At 45.1% G+C, this 12,978-nt stretch overlaps 1 protein-coding gene across 4 annotated transcripts in view; it reads right to left on the reverse strand.

Moving 5' to 3' along the window:
- The window catches only part of RARB (retinoic acid receptor beta), a 331,295-nt gene extending 318,956 nt beyond the window's left edge, over positions 1-12,339 (reverse strand). For 2 of the 4 annotated variants that reach the window (XM_083825373.1, XM_083825374.1), the window contains exons 1-2: positions 12,010-12,205; positions 3,936-4,030 (exon numbers count right to left, since the gene is read on the reverse strand). The gene's annotated coding sequence lies outside the window, so the exon portion shown is untranslated. Of the gene's footprint in view, positions 1-3,935; positions 4,031-12,009; positions 12,206-12,239 lie in introns of those variants that run through there. The other 2 variants (XM_083825372.1, XM_083825375.1) reach the window with 2 other exon arrangements.
- Positions 12,340-12,978: the final 639 nt, after the last annotated feature.

Below are 12,978 nucleotides of genomic sequence, written 5' to 3' on the forward strand. Positions count from 1 at the left end.
TACTGTATTTCCCATTCCCACACCCCTTATCTATTTTTATCTCCTTGGTTACTGCAACTAACTTTCGAAAATTCTGCTTGCTTACATTGGACGAAAAGCTTAATAATCAGTGAAAATGGGAAGGGAAGAACCCTGACAGACAGATCCTCCATGCTCATAAGACTTACTCTCTTAAGAAAACAGGCCAAAGTTCTTAAATAAAATTATGATTACGTTAAGAATATTTAGACACCCAAATTTTTCTATCTATTCTCCATAGAATAAAACTTTAAATGCAGGCTGGCTGGCTCTAACTGACGTCTCATTAAATCTGATATCCGCATAAAACACATCTCAGCAAGTAGTTTATAATAACTCATTTTAAAGGACATAGACGTTGGCAGATTTCTTTCCTTTCTTACACTCATTTTTTCCAGTATTTCCCACATTTCGAACCTCATAATGCTATAAAGAGGGAGCAGATTGCACAAGTGGTCCTACTGGTTCCTTCCAACGGGAATAACATGGTCAGAATCTGGCATTCGGCAAAGTTTCCATTTCTACATAGGTTTCATTTATTTTTCAGTTTAAAAATAAAACCATATTACTTTGGCACGTAACTAGAGCTGCTCCTACAATGCAGAAGAAATAACACTGCTGGCAAGCCCCAAAGCTGTTCCAAGACAAAACTGTATTGGCAGAACTCTTAAAGAACTTCTACTTGACTAGAGGCAGAATTCAGCACTAGCACAAATGGCAAAAACTTCACTGCAATCAATCACGTTACACACGCTCACTTATTGCTCACATCTGAATCTCCATTAGGTTTACATAATGCAAATATATTCAGCTGAAGTGGAACCTGAGTTCTGTTGAACCAAGTCTATTTATCTCCTACATAAATATTACTTTAACATTGACTATGATCAGTCTTCTATGAACACTGTTTTTCCTCAGAAATGAATACCAACGTGCTATTTGCTACATACCACGACCATATCACTTTTTTTTTTTTTTTAATAGTTGTCCCATTCAGGTGCCCAATGGTTAGGATACGGTGAAATTACAATTGCAAAATCTACCTTCCTTCATCAACAACAGGCACTAAAGAAAAAAGATAAATCTGATATTTTGCAGCTTCTGAAGGTTTGACTTTGCAACCTACTTTTTAAAATACTTTTTTTGCATGTCATACCCCAGGTTTTTTTAGAGCATGAATCACCTAAACAGTGTGCAATAGTGTTCTTTCAACACAGGAATCAAACCTTGCTGTGATCCAACTTCACTACCGCACAGACAACCATGAAAGTATTCAGCCACCTGAACACTGGTACTTATGCCCTTGCACATCCAAGACATAGTGGGCTGATGTGTGCGACACAGATCTTACAAAGAGACCTGTACCCTTCTGGAGCATCTGTTGAAAGCAGCTGAACTGCGTCCTTTTTGCCAGAGAGAGAGAAAGCTATGTGATAGCTTAGGCTATATGGTATGAGGCTGCTGAGCTAAGCTCATGGATTTGAGGAAGGGATCACAAGTAAGGCCCTCTTTCTTATCTCATTCCCCTACTCCTGCCTGGAAAACGTAATTGTTCTTACTTACTGTGACAGCAGAGTGGGCAACAGGAGCGTTAAATTAGCCCCTGAAGGCAGGCTTCAACAGAGATGAAGAAGCACAGTGCCCACAAAACTAGCGTTTTCCAAAGGGTACTGTTCCTCCCCTTTTTTAGCAGCTGTGTGATTCCAACTTTGGGAAAGCCAGTAATTTGAGCAAGGTAACAATTTCTTTTTCTAGGGAACTTCAATTAGAGGAGAGAAAATGATTTTCAAAATTCTGTATTTCATCAGATCTCAACAAAAGTTCATTGGTTTAGTGAAGAGAAAGGCAATTAAATTGTCTGAGAAGTACCATCTTGCCAAATATCGAGATCTGCTGCAAACAAAGCAGGTGTATGATTGTCTCAAAAAAAAAATAAAATAAGGCAATATGGAACTTAAATACGTATTTTTAAGTATTTCTAAAATATTGATATTTCTAAATCCAAGCTCTAAGCATAAGTTACTTACCCTAGGGTTGACTTGACCTTAAATGCAGTTGTTGGGGTAATAAACTGAAAAGCTTCAGTGTTGGTGAGGTTTCTTTTTGTTTGTTTGGTAGATTTTGTTTATTTGTTTTGTTTTTTTAACACCCATTATGCTGTTGCTAGAGATAAAAATGACAAAGGAATGTAGACTGCACGTATTCACCTTTGGATTCTTAAGAACTTGTATCCGATGTACCACAACTCATGAACTGCTTCAAATAATTCCGCCAAGCACATTTGCAACACTTGATTGTAAAAGTCAGGCTGCCCACATATAATCAGGTATCTCTCAAATAAAACGTAACATTTATTTTAGATGTTTATTGACATAAAGCAATTCAACAAATACAAAGACATATACGAGGTGATGATTATGTTCAGAACCCTACTTTTCACTTAATACTTTGACCATATATGTAGAGTAAGAGCTTCGAATAAAATTAATATGCAGCCACTGCAGAAGTGAAACTCCACCCACTGCTCCCACTGAAAATATATTGCACTCCCCCCAAGCGCAGTATGCCTAAGAACTGGTGTCACAAAAATCATAGCAATAAAAGTACAGCAAGACATGATAATCACCTTTTTATTTCCACTGTGGAAATGACGTACTAGAGGTGTTTCAGAAGGACTTTGATTTTTGAAAACAAGCAGTCTCTTTCCATATGTTACCAACTCTAACAGAGGCGCATTTTTATTTAGGCTAAACCATGCCTTATGGGACACACTGATGGGGAAGAAAGGAGGATATGCAACTGGCATTTGAGACATACTGCCAATGCAAAGCTGCCAAAAGCACACAGCAGGGAGCATGTTTTGGCTATCACGAGCAGAATAAGCATGCACTCCTTAACCACTGCCAGCTGGCATTTGTTTCCAAATACAGAATACTCACTAGGCAGCTCGGAGACTGGACATACTCCTACCCTTAAACTATGCTCCCATAAAAATGTGCTGCTGAGATACCTCATTAACCATGGCTGTCTCCTAGCTTACCGCCAAATAAGAAAGACTGAATGACAGAAAAATCATGCATTTCCCCCCTGCACAAAAAGGTACTTAAGGTATATCTTAATGTACTCTAGTGCTTATGGCAAGAGGAAAAAATGTAAAGGGTTGGAAGAAGCTTCTGCCCACATCTTGAGAAGCAGAAACACTGTCACTACTCCAGTACGCATGGATAGACAAAGAGAAATCCGGAGACCCAGAGCACCAAGAAAACACAGCAATGAACAGCAAGAGTGGCTGGCACTGTGATTATAAGATATACTATCATGTTTAACACAACTGCTAGCAATCCTCCTAACAGAGATGCTCCCTGCTTTGTGTGTTGGGGCAGGTTTGCGGGTAGAATATTAATGTTTCCCTCCATCTGGTAATGACTATATAGGTCCCCCGGGATTTGCACCAAGGGTACTTTGCCCTTAAGATGAAACAGGAAATGGGAATTTTTCTTCATTGCTACATGGTCCTACTACTTCCAGCAACACTCCCAATTGCTAAGTGTGTATTATTGCAACTTTATCTACCAAAACCATATTTTATCACTGTAGTTCAACTGTGATTCCAATTAGCTTTTTCAAAGAGAACAGTTAAAAGAAGAACAAACCAACAGGGGGGCACTTTTCACTTTTCAAGTGCTTACCTGATACAGTCCGCACTGGTATTTTCCCTGTAAGTGCTCCATTCATTAACTTTTTACTACATTTTCAAAGCGACTCCCCTCCTTTAGATTTCCCATTCTCTATCACTGATAGCCTGCTGTCATGGACCACGCAACTCTGAAGGAAGAAATGTACCAGAGAGTGCCACGCAAAGGAAAGGGCACTAACTAAAATCTTCATTTCTTTCAGTGCATGGATTTTTAACTTACCTGCTTAACTCTACCTTTGCTCCTCAGGACTGGAAGCAAGTCAGAGAGCGCTTGACAGCAGGGTAGTTTTCAAGGACCTAAGCCAGCTTGACATCCTGAAAGAAAACGGCAAAAAGCAATCAAAAAGTATAGTTTTGAAAGAAAAAGGCAGACACACTCATCAGTAACAATGACTGACACTCAAGGCAAAATTAGGGAAGACCTAATGCTATCGCCAGTACGGATAAACACAAAATCAAAAACCAGTGCTGCTTCATCGAAGTCTTTGGAAACAGAACTCGGGTTACTGCTCCCACTGAATATCCCTACCAATTCCAACACAGACCTTGTCCTCAGTTCCAGCTCAAGGAAGAAGGCGACATTCATGACAAAATTCCCTGTAAGCCTCCAAGGGAACTTCAGAGCTGCTCAGAAGTGCACTAACACTGAGTACATGCAATATGCAATTAACTTCCCCCAGTATACTCAACTAAACTTCAGAGAAATAATGAAAAAAATAGCTGAAATACTTTGCAGCTGAACCATCAGCACAACAAAACCCTTTCCCTTTTTTAACAATGGAAATGTAATTTCAATAATGTGGCCTCTACCCATACTTCAGATCCAGGAAGGCACCACTCCTGTTGACCTGCTCCTGCCCAACAAGAAAAGCAGGACAAGAGAAAAGTCAAGAGGGGGAAGGAAAAAAAAATCTTCAGCAAAGAATGGTAAAGTCTGAGACCAGGCAAAAATGCAGAAAGCATAGCCACGAAAGACAATTCAATACTTCTCTTACACAGCAGCAGCAATGTAAAACAATGAGTGTTGAACTAACAAAGTGCTTTCCCTGTCTAGCCCCTAGATCTCATACCATTACTTTGAAAATACTTCTCTACTGGCTTCCTCAATCAGAAAATACTCTAAATCAAAAGATATATATTCTATAATATTGACCAGTTACCTGGCTCATAAAATCCAAACCAAAAGAACAGTCTAATTTTTTATTAAAAATAAGAGCTCTATCAGCAAGGCAGTTTCCATATCACAACCTTATTAGAAACAACAATGCTGCTCCCATATTTCTATCTAGGTTCAGTGATTTTTCAGTCTTTTTCTTAGGCTTCCAGCAACAACTCTTGTATTTTAGCCTTTATTTCAAAACAGAGGAAAATGCCCTTCCCTTTTAAACGCGTACAATGCTGGAAAACACATCCCAAGTACAATCCAAATACACAGAGCAACAAAAGGGGAATTAAAACTGCTTATTACTTCCCAATTACTAAGCCGCTCTCTTGCAGTTGAAAAACTTGAACTTCCATGCTAGAAAATATGTATCGTTAAGGATTTTGAAGAGAAAAGCAGGTCTCTAGATAATGGCCCGAACAGAAAGCTGCTGCTCCTTTCCTTCTTGAGAGTACAAGATTGCATTTCTCCTCCCCAAATTCCACACTCTGGCCCCCTAAGCAAGAGCCTGCCCTCCTCTCCGTGCCATTCACACCCACAGGTAAGCAAGCCCACGGAGGGAGAAGCTTCTGAAGCCCCTGTGTCCTGCAGAGTGCTGATGGTGATCATGACAGCTCTTACACAAGCCCCCTGTACCACTGCAGAAAGGCCACGGTCAGTCTGGCCCACAGGGAAAACACAGCAGCCGAGATGGATGGCGACTACTTATGCTGCTGCAGATTATTCACTCTGTCTCCAGGAGCCTTTCTGAAAAGCCAAACCAGAGCCTTAACTTCTAAGCCCGAGTTAAATATGCTAGCTGTGATTCAAATACCAGAAAACACATTTAATGTCTCCAATGAAAAAAAACAAAAAAAAAAAGAAGTTGGTTTGGGAGGACTGGAATTGTTTTGGACCATGGACATGCTCCTTCTTCCTTCTGCCACCTGTAAGCATGTCTGTACAGGGTCTCGGGGTAACAAATTAACTTGCTCTCCACTCCTGAATTTTCTCATTTGAACGCATAAGCACCGGTATATACAGTTCATGTTATTTCACATTCATTGACTGAGATGATGATTGAAAGACTAATGCTGAACAAATTACAATTCAGGTAACATAGGTTATTTGGTCATCAGTAACTCAAGGAAAAAAGGCCGTCTTGAGGCCAAACCTTTGGGCATTTCCAGTGAGGTCAGTATGACCTCGGAGGAAACGACACTTCCAGGAAAGCAGCCAATCTTATACTCAAGCAGAGATATTACCTAATACAAGCGGTCAAATGCAATGCCACAATTAACAAGGGTGAGCCACTCCACCAGAAGAGTGAGAGTACTCCCATCACATCAGGCCTGAATCAGATCAGTTGCTCAGAAAAGCACTTTCTTATTACGCCAGACCAGAACACTCCGAATTTAGCACGTGTGTCTCACACCTCCCCGGACTTGCGAAGCACTCAGCTGCACAAGCCACAGCCAAGGCCAGCAGAGACGAGTGCCCAAAGCACCTCACGTCTATTTGCCCCGAGCCACCCTGACGGCAGCGCGGCTGCGACTACTCGCCGTGCAGAGGCACTCACCTGCCCTACAGCAACACGGCTGAACCTGTTCCCTTCGCACGTGGTCTTCACAGAACTGTTTTCATTTTAAACTATGTTGGACGTAACTGCTATACAAAAGGCTCCTATGACCCCACAAATGGATGGCTCTTCCTAAGAACACACTCAGAAAGGATATTTAGCATAAAGATTTGTTACTTATTTTCTCCGAGGGAATTCTTCCTGAGTTACTTAGGCTGGAAAGGGAGGCCATCTACTCCAACTCCCAACCAAGGCAGCGCCAATTTCAAAGTAAGATCAACTTGTTCGTAGCCTTGCCCAGCCAACTTCTTGTATCTCCAGGGAAAGATCCTGCAGCCTCCCCACAGGCCTGGTCCAGAGCTTAACCATTCTCATCGTTATTTTTCCCCTTCTGCCCAGACAGAGCTTCCGCCCTTTCAATCTGGATGGTCTGCACACCTCAGAGGACGGCTTCTTTCTCTTCTCCGTAATACCCGTTAGGACATGGAAGGCTGCGATCTGCCTTCCCCTTCTGTTCCCCAGGCTGGGTGACCTAGGCCCTCAGCTTCTCCTGTGCCAATTGCTCCAGCCCCCAACCAGCTGGGCAGCCCTTCTCTGGGCTCTCCCCAGTTTGTCCCTACCTCTCTCGTACTGGGGCCCAGGCCTGGATGCAGAGGCATTCCAGGAAAAGCCACATCACAAGGAATGGTTGCTCCCTTCAGCTGGGTGACCACGCTCCTGCTGGTGCAGCTCGCCACGCCACTGGGCTCCCTCGCAAGAGCACACTGATGACTCCCGCTCAACACCACGTTTTATCACAATATTCTCTTATTCCTGTGCTTCCTTTCCCCAAAAATAAGGGGTTACAAAATAAAGTAGTGATGTGGAAAACACCAAACAGCCCTCAGGCACCACTGTAACACAGAAACATAAACAAGAAGCTAATGCTGTAGCTGATATTTTTTGTGAACAATTACAAAGAAAACAAGTGGGGCATGATCTTATAGCCACTGACGTCAACTAAGACTTTGCACGAGATAGAATGGCAAAACCCCATATTAAGAAGTAATAAACCTGCAAATTATTACAATAAACATGAAAATTAAACCATTTCTTTCTCCAACAAATTTTTAAAAGGGAAATATTCTAGCTAAAATATTAACATTACTGACAGCTGACAGTGGCTGCTCCAAGACTCTTCATTTATGAAAATGCAACAAAGCGTTTCGCGTACTTCACCTTGATCAGGCAGCATTGCTCTACAGGTCACACAGAGCAGCATCAGCTACCTTACCACCTCATCTCAAAGCGTGTTCCTCTGAGATCCACCTCAAAGGAGCAACACAAAGCAGTCAACAGGAGAAAGCACTGCCTCAGGAGCGGCATCTCAGATCACCTAAGCACAAATCACTCTGGAATAGCTTTTTTTTTTTTTTTTAAACAGTGACCGAACAAAGAAATATCTGCACTTAAAGAAAATTGAATGTGGTTTAGAATGTATACAACTTCCTGCAGTTGACCCCAGAAAAAATAAAAGACATATGATCTGTAACTTCCTTTGACTTTTCTTTGAACTCTAGATGGAAAGCTTTAAAAAGCAGCATTTTCTTATTAGTTACTTCCAAGATTTTTGTTAAATTAAATTTCTCAATAGTATGTAATGCTAAAATACTTATGTGTACCAATACCGTGGGCCAAGCCACCCCCTCTAACACAGAAAGAATTTTTTTAATCATTACTGTGAGATGGGATGTACTGAATTACTTTGATGAAACGAGCAGTACACACCACCTACTTGACAGCACTGATTCCAAAGCATGTGCAGAGAGGCTAGACATAGGTCAAAGCGGATTCAAGAGCAAGGAGATGTGAGAAAAGGAAGATGATGTTACCTGTCCTGGGCTACCGAGAGCCATTTTTCATGCCTGGCATCGCAAAGCAAGCCCTCACAGGGGGCGAATCAGGTTTTATTCAGAGACCCGAGGAAGGCAGCTTTCTGTACAGCTTCAGAGGATGCTCCCCATATGCAAGAATGGGTTTAATAAAGATTCAATTTATCATTTATTTAAAGCTTGTCTTCTATTACTTTGGTACATATTGCTGCCGCAGGGAGCAGCTTTTTCATATCTGCCTAGATAAGAGCTAAAACCTCCAGAATCATGACCGCCAAGCATTCAAGCCCCAGACCTCGTTGTGCAAGTTCAAAACCTGCCTCCTCAGCAGCTGCACAAGTTCCATGCAATAGCACAAAAAATATTTTAACACAGAGAAATATATATACGGAAATATTTATACACACACATAAGCGCCTATATTCACTTGTGTATATTGCACAGGAATTCTGCATGCCACAGGCACAGCCTAAGTAAATAAGCTTTCAGCAACTTAAAACAATAACAGGCATCAGTGCCTGTAACATTTGGCATCCCTAAGGGCCACGGCGAACCCATCAGAGCTGGCAGACAGCGGTAGCATGGCACCTCTCCTACCAGCCTGCTGGAAACGCACGTGCTCCCAGCCCCATGCTGCAGCTTATCAGCTCCCCTCGCCAGGCTCCTAACCCAGAGGCAAGCTGCAGCTCTGCACTGGAAGCCAGAGAGAAACCAGAGCCTCCAGCCAGAGGGGCACCAGAAGCCCTGCCCCAAAGCACACCTCAGTACTGCATCCAACCCAGGGCAGACATTTCGCACGCCACCTGGGAAGGTGTTGTCATCGCTTGTGCCATGAGAAGGACAAAACCCACTCTGTGTGCAAAGCTTATGCACACCTCTAAGACTGGCACTTTTACTTCTCTGGGTTCTTTCCCAACCCCCCTTCCATCCTACCCTCTCCATTCAGCTTACAGAGACCACCTTCAGAGTGCCATGCTAATTAGCAACAGCTTGCACTCTACATTAAAAACAAAAAGGGAAGAGGGAAACTGAGTGAGCTCATATGCTCGCATGCATTTCATCAGTAACTTCATTAATATTGGCATATTTTTAATTGTATCTGATTTATTTTAATTCTGATCTGAGAAGGTCAGTAGACTTGCCGTAACTGCTAAAAAATAAAGTCATAAATTAGAGATGTGATACGGTAGGACCTAGTGCCCTATACATTTGCTATGAAGCTCTACAACAATCTGTACGGCTAATCAAAGACGACAACAGAGCGCTCACTATTTCAGGATACAAGAAAGATGCGAACATTAGAGAAAATTTAGTCTGGCGTAGAAGATAAATCCAAATTCTCTAAAGTATTATTTTAACATACTAAATAAATATTTCATAAAAATGAAGTTCTTTCTGCCTTCACTTCATAAGTAACCTGCCTTTACTACACAAGCAACTCCTCAAAAAACTACTCCTTACAGGTGAACGTCTGTTCTACAAATTCTTTACACTTTCCTGTGTTTCATGTTCCTTTCACTTTTTCCCCCATGGGCCTCATTCTGGTTTTCTATGTCTGCAATGCCTTCATGTCCAGCACTTTCCCCACATAACTACCTTGAATAAGAAGGCAACTAAAGATTACAGAGAATAAAAAGTTACATGAGTTAAACTCTTCAAGATTTCCCATACTGTAGCAAATGGCATACTGCACTTTGCTTTGAAGGAGGGAAATGTGATTTAACTGACATTTCACCAGTATCTTGGGACACCAAGACTAGCTCCTATAGTAATGAATATTTAATTAGAACACAACCTACAAAGAAGGGAAACTTGACACAGTTTTTTTTCCAAAGTTTTGCCCAAGCTTTAACACTAGTTTGTACTCACAACATGCATTGTAATAAATTCCATTATTATAATTAAGATCAGCTAAGCTATATTGGGGTATTTCAGTAACTACTGTCTCCTAACATGCAAGCAAGGAGAATATTAATGATATTGAAAGACAACAGAGTTAATGAAGACAACTTACAGAATTCAACGCTACAAGATACTAGTGAATCAACAGGTTATTAAACAGGCACAAACACACTAACATTTCGTGCAAGTAACTGCGAGCTGAGAAGGGTTAGAAGAAACTTCCACCTCGACAAAAGTACCTCGTAACTGCTCACGAGAGTTGGGTGAGCCAGCACTGGCCTCACTTTGTAGCACATCCCACCAAGAAGCAGAAGCTTTTTAAACACTGTTGGTAACGTGCTTTAGGGAAATCACGTCCCGGGGTGCAAAGTAGTGGAAAATCATATCTTTGTCTCAAAAATACTGGTATTGCACACAAGAAATACAAGTTCTAGCACAAATCTTATTGAATCGACTTGCAACTCTGGTTTTAAACGTGTAAATCCATCAAAGACAGTGGGGAACTCTCCCACCATATCCATGTAGATTGAAGCGTGAAAATGGATGATCCCCTTCAGGCACACCTTGCTCAAACTCCTACTGCACACACCTAACTGGGAACTTGCTAGAGTTTTCTATTTCATTCCACAAAAACGTGGAGATGCGAGATGTCGAGTCCTCCACGCCTCAGCCACACTACGGACCCACTACTCTCAAACAGGCTAGCGCTCTTGCAACCGTAAAACCCTTGTACTACAGATACAGACAAAGCCACTTCAGCAGAAAGCTGAAAAGGCATCACGGTAAAGCAGCCCTTGGTGTCACTCCTTCTACCGCTAGAGAAGCATATCCTCAGATGTGAGGGAGATGCTTTCACATGCTGCCGGCGGGGTGAATTAGCCGAAAAGCAGAGCGCAGGACGCCTCAGCTCTGCAAGAAGGCGCAGAAGAGAATCAGACGAGACACAAGGTACCCCAAAACGCAGCCAGCTGCTTTGGAGCCGGCTTCTGCGCTCTTCACAAGCATGCCCAGGTACTGAATAATGACAGCCAGCGTCGAGGCAGATCCTGTACCGGATGATTGCTCTTATTTGCTAACATTACAACACCATTATACACGCACCTACCCTGCAAGCTTTCATCTAGCAAAATCTGTTTCTCCGGTAGCTTACCTACACAAAAAGCAGACTACCAGCCCTCTCTGATCGTTAAACCAGATGCAGACTGACGCTGACACACCAAGCTCTTCCCCAGGGCTTTATTCATAAAGGAAAGATTTAAATAACGCTTTAAATCAAAACCAGCTTCCTCGCGACGGAATAAAAGCCCTTGAAAGCAACTTCTCCTTTTTCCTTCCAACTTTTCCCCAACCAAAACCATCGGCGAGCGGTGCCCACGCAGAAACTTCCACCACCGTGCCACCGCTGGCGGCGAGGCGCGCCAAGTTTTGGGGTGCTGTGCCTCGGGGGAGCCCGAGAGTCCTGCTGCGAGTCCCGGGGCTCGGGGGACGGCTCCTGGGGTCCCTCCTGCCCTCAGAGGGGTCCCGTTTGCCCTCCAAGCGCCGAGAGACAGCGCCTGCAGCACCGCCGCCCGCCCCTCGCCTCGCCCCTCGGGCGCCGTTCGGCGCTCCTCGACCCCAAGCCGCGGAGAGAAGCCGAGATCCCAGCGCTGCGCACGGCGGCACAACTCCGCCGCGGCGCCCCGGGAGCCTTCCCGCAGAGGAGGCGCACTTTTCGTCCTTCCTTGGCGTGAACGCCGGCATTTCGCACGGCCGCGGCCCCCGCCCCATACACACATAGATATATACATACACACCCCCGCACCTGCGGAGCACGGACCTCCCGTAGCAGCCCCGGCAGAGTCCCGGGCGCGGCGCCCGGCCGCCCTTTTGTCTGCGGGGAGCAGCCCCGCCGCACCGGGGACGCAGCCCAGGAGCTCCCGCAGCCAACTTGTGCCGGGGCACGGCGGGCACCGTGCGCGGAGCTCGGCGGGGCGCAGCCCGCAGCCCTCAGCCCGCAGCCCCCCCCCCTCAGCGCCGCCGTCCCCGCTTTACCTCCGCTGCCGCCCGCTCCCGCTGCCGCCGCCCCGCCAGTGCAGCCGGCAGCAGCGGCGGCGGCGGCGGCAGCCCCGGCCCCCCCGGCCCGCCCCGCCCCGGCCCGGCCCGGCCCGCCCCCTGGCGGGGCCGCCGGGGGCCGCCGCGCCGCCTCGGAGCTCGGCGAGGGGACGGGAGCGGGGCGCTGAGGGGCGCTGAGGGACCCCGCGCCCCCGCCGCCATTTTGCGCCCTCCTCAGGCCGGCGGCGGCTGGCGGGCGCGGGGGGCGCTCCCCTCGGCAAACTCCCGGCCCGGCCTGGGGTTCCCGGCCAGGGGTTCCCTGCTCGGGGAGAAATCCTTAAATCGGGAGAAAAGCTGCGGGCGTGCTGGGGTCGCGGTGGGCTGGCTACCTGCTGCCCGCCTCGGACCTCCTGCCCCGCTCGTCTTTGCTGACTGCAAAGCCCTCCAGAGATAAACACAATCCCGCGCGCAGTATTCAGATTTTTGGCAGCCGTAATGAGCTCGAGGAAGAATTATGTAAACATTATTAAGTGTAATAAACACATGACAGCGTTAGGCAGCCTTGTGTAGAAATGTTGGTAAAAGCCGTGGTGAACGTTTTATTCATAATGCCTTTTTAACTTTATGTAGCTGGTGTAATAGGCCTTGTGCTTTGCTGTTGCCTCGACGGAAAATCATTACCCGGTAATGGATGAGCCGGTTCGGAAGGAGAGCCACTGGGATACTGCCCGCCTTCATT

The sequence above is a fragment of the Anser anser genome (assembly GCF_964211835.1).
Source record: "Anser anser genome assembly, chromosome: 2".
Classification (NCBI taxonomy): domain Eukaryota; kingdom Metazoa; phylum Chordata; class Aves; order Anseriformes; family Anatidae; genus Anser; species Anser anser.